This window comes from Rhinopithecus bieti, unplaced genomic scaffold, assembly GCF_001698545.2.
Source record: "Rhinopithecus bieti isolate Rb0 unplaced genomic scaffold, ASM169854v2 scaffold_32047, whole genome shotgun sequence".
Lineage (NCBI taxonomy): Eukaryota > Metazoa > Chordata > Mammalia > Primates > Cercopithecidae > Rhinopithecus > Rhinopithecus bieti.
In genome coordinates, this window is record NW_016814042.1 from 324,889 (window position 1) to 329,267 (window position 4,379).

The following is a 4,379-nucleotide window of genomic DNA, read 5'->3' on the forward strand; positions in this document are numbered from 1 at the left end:
CTCTGCTTCCCGGGTTCAAGTGATTCTCCTGCCTCAGCCTCCCGAGTAGCTGGGATTACAGGCACCCACCACCATGCCCAGCTAATTTTTTTTTTTTTTGTAGTTTTAGTAGAGATGGGGTTTCACCATGTTGGCCAGGCCAGTATTGAACTGCTAACCTCAGGTGATCCAACCTCAGGTGAACCTCCCAAGTAGCTGAGATTACAAGCATGCGCCACCACATCCAGCTGATTTTGTATTTTTAGTAGAGATGGCGTTTCACCATGTTGGCCAGGCCAGTATTGAACTGCTAACCTCAGGTGATCCATCTGTCTCGGCCTCCCAAAGTGCTGGGATTACAGGCGGGAGTCACCGTGCCTGGCCTTATTTATTTTTATAGAGGCTGGGTCTTACTTTGTTACCCAAGCTGGTCTTAATCTGCTGGGCTCAAGCAATCCTCCGGCCTTGGTTTCCCAAAGTGCTGGAATTACAGGCATGGGCCAGCGTGCCCAGCCCTCCAAGCCTTTGAAGGCTGTTTGGCTGCAAACTTTACCTGTGCCTCCACCATTGTGGTGTGAAAGCAGCCATAAGTAGGAGTACAGCTGTGTTCCAATACAACTGTATGTATGGATACTTAAATTTGAGTTTCATATAGTTTTCATTTGCCAAGAAATCCTATTTTGGGACTGCATAGTGGCTCACACCTGAAATCCTGGCACTCTGGGAGGCCAAGGTGGGAAGATTGCTTGAGCCCAGGAATTCAAGACCAGCCCGGGCAATATGGCAAAACTCCATCTCTACTAAAAACACAAAATTAGCAGGGTGTGGTGGTGAGTGCCTGTAGTCCCAGCTACTTTGAAGGCTGAGGTGGGAGTATTACTTGAGCCTGGGGAAGTCGAGGCTGCAGTGAATCATGATTGCACCACTGTACTCCAGCCTGGTCGGCAGAGTGAGACCTTTTTTCTCAAAGAAAAAAAACAAAACAAAACCTTGAACTTTCCATGGTATGTAAGCCCACGTTGTATGTTTATATAGAAGGTGAATGTAAATCAAAATAAACAGAGGACAACTTTAGAAGTGAAAAGGGGTCAAACACATGAACCCATTCTCGGAGCCCTGTGGGAAGAAGGAGAGGAGCTATGTGCCTGTCAGCAGCAAACAGCTGCCTTGAAGCCCATGTTTACATCTGTGGTAGAGGGACCAGCTTCTTCTTCTCTTTCTCCAGGGATCCTGCTTTCTGTCTGCCCAGCCTGGAGGAACTGGCTGCACTGCTGCACTGCCCTCATCTGGATATTCCCACATAAAGCTGTTGGGCTGTGAATAAAAACCTCTCATCCTTTTAGCTCAGTTGCAATAACATAACGACTGGAGGTTGTGGTTTTACTTTATATTATGGAACATTTCAAATATAAACAAAAGCAGACAGAATAGTATTTCCCCTCCCATGGACTCATTATCCCACTACTATGATGATCAATATACAGTCAATCTTGTTTCATCCACACATCCATTGGATCATTTTATTTATTTATTTGAGATGCAGTCTTGCTCTGTTGCCCAGGCTGGAGTGCAGTGGCGTAATTTGGCTCACTGCAACCTCCACCTCAGGGTTCAAACAATTCTCTTGCCTCAGCTCCCTGAGTAGTTGGGATTACAGGCGCCTCTGCCACCATGCCCAGCTAAGTTTTGTATTTTTAGTAGAGATGGGATTTGGTCACGCTGAACAGGATGGTCTCGAACTCCTGACCTCAGGTGATCCACCCTCCTTGGCCTTCCAAAGTACTGGGATTACAGGCATGAGCCACTGTGCCCGGCCATCATTGGATCATTTTAAACAGAATCCCAGTGAGCCCATCATTTCATCTTTAATTATGCAGTCTAGATCGCTAACACATAAAGCCTTTTTTTTTTTCCTTTCTTCTTTTTTATTTTATTTTCCAGACACGGTCTTGCTCTGTCTCTCAGACTGGAGTGCAGTGGCGTGATCTCAGCTGACTGCAACCCCCGCTTCCCTGGCTCAAGTGATTCTCCCACTTCAGCCTCCAAGTTGCTGAGACTATAAGTGCATGCCACCAGAACTGGCTGATTTTTTTTGTAAAAAAAATTTCTCACTATATTGTCCAGACTGGTCTTGAACTCCTGGACTCAAGTAAGGCTCAAGTTCAAGACTAGCCATAGCATCCCAAAGTGCTGGGATTACAGGCATGAACGACCACCCTGGCCCTGTTTATTTATTTTTATTTTTTGAGATTGGTTCTCACTATATCGTTCAAACTTGTCTCGAACTACTGAGTTCAAGTGATCCTCCTGCCTTGGCCTCACAAAGTGCTGGGATTACAGGCGTAAGCCACCTTACTCAGCTCTTTTTTTCTTTTTTTTTTTAGACAGAGTCTCCCTTTGTCACCCAGGCTGGAGGGCAGTGGCACAATCTTGGCTCACTGCAAGTTCCGCCTCCTGGGTTCATGCCATTCTCCTGCCTCAGCCTCCCGAGTAGCTGGGACTACAGGTGCCCGCCACCATGCCTGGCTAATTTTTTTTTTTTTTTGTAGTTTTAGTAGAGACAGGGTTTCACCATGTTAGCCAGGACGGTCTCGATCTCCTGACCTCATGATCCACCCGCCTTGACCTCCCAAAGTGCTGGGATTACAGGCGTGAGCCACTGCACCTGGCCCCAAATAAATCTTAAAAAGGAACACATCAAAATCTATAAAAGGTACAGTAAAAATATAGTATAAATGATTAAAAGATGGTACACGTGTATAGGGCACTTAGCATAAATGGAGGTTTCAGGACTGGAAGCTGCTCTGGGTCAGTCAGTGAGTGGTGAGTGAATATGAAGGCTGAGGACATTACAGTATTGTAGACTTTATAAACACTGATCACATAGGCTACACTAAATTTATTAAAGATGTTTTTCTTTCTTCAGTAAATTAAATTTAGCTTAATGTAACTTTTTTACCTTATAAACTTTTTTTTGGTTGTCAAATGATCCTTTATTAAAATATTGTCCTTTGTGGTTCTTAACTAGCTGAGCATTCCTCTGCACCACTGTTAATGTTATCTATGATGTCATGAGGGTGGCGGCCATCAACACTGCAGCCCACAGACTGGGCAGGCCCCAGAATCTCTTCAACAGTTCCAGAGAGTACTCTGGCTAAAGACTGACACCTGGGCAACGCTGACGATCCAAAAGTGTTATTTCCGGGCCAGGTGTGGTGGCTCATGCCTGTAATCCCAGCACTTTGGGAGGCCGAGGTGGATCAGTTGCCTGAGCTCAGGCTCAGGAGTTCGTGACCACCCTGGGCAACATGGTGAAACCCCATTTATACTTTAAAAAATAAAAGAAATTAGCCAGGTGTGGTGAGGCGAACCTGTAGTCCCAGCTACTAGGGAGGGTGAGGCATGAGAACCACTTGAGCCTGGGGGGCGGAGGTTGCAGTGAGCCAAGATTGCGGCACTGCACTCCAGCTTGGGCTACAGAGTGAGACTGTCTCAACAACAACAAAAGTGTTATTTCCACTGTGTTTAATGTTTTTCTGTTTCTTTCTGCTGCTTGGCAGTTTCTTGAGGGCTTTGATGATGAGGGCAGAGGCAGAAGGTACCCCCTCAATCTGGGCCTGTCTGTTCTGCTCAGTTTCACTGTAATCCTCATAGGCTTCCAGTCACCGATTGCCTTGGCAATATCATCACCAATTTTTTTGGAGACAGACCTAGGGGGCTGATCTTGCGAGCCAGTGCAGATGTGGCACTGACTTCACCCCCAGTACACCCCAGGTGTATGAATGTGATCTCACTGGGGTTGAACTTAGGCAGCTGGTGTCAGATGAACCTGGATTTGGGACAACAGAAGAAAGTTGCACTGTGTCTTCCTCCAAGCTGAAAACCAAAAGACTTTATAAGCTTTAAAATTTTATAAAATGTTGACTCTTTTGTAATAACACTTAGCTTAAAACACAAACCCACTGTACAAAATTATTTTTTTCTTTATATCCTTATTCTATCAGCTTTTTCTATTTTTAAATATTTTATTTTATTATTTATTTATTTATTTATTTTTTGAGATGGAGTCTTGATCTGTCACCCAGGCTGGAGTGCAGTGGCGCCATCTTGGCTCACTGTAACTTCGTCCTCCCGGATTCAAGCAATTCTGCCTCAGCCTCCCGAGTAGCTGGGATTACAGGTGCATGCCACCACGCCCTGCTAATTTTTTGTATTTTAGTAGAGACAGGGTTTCACCATGTTGCCCAGGCTGGTCTCAAACTCCTGAGCTCAGGCAATCCACCTGCCTCAGCCTCTCAAAGTGCTGGGATTACAGGCGTGAGCCATTGTGCCCAGCCTTTATTTTTAAGTTTCTTTCTTTTTTTTTTTTTTTTTGAGACGGAGTCTTGCTCCGTCCCCCA

The 4,379-nt window shown here is 45.4% G+C and overlaps 1 pseudogene; it reads right to left on the reverse strand.

Annotated features, from left to right (window-relative positions):
• Nucleotides 1-2,999: 2,999 nt before the first annotated feature.
• Nucleotides 3,000-4,379, reverse strand: part of LOC108513567 (60S ribosomal protein L12-like) — a 7,090-nt pseudogene continuing 5,710 nt past the window's right edge.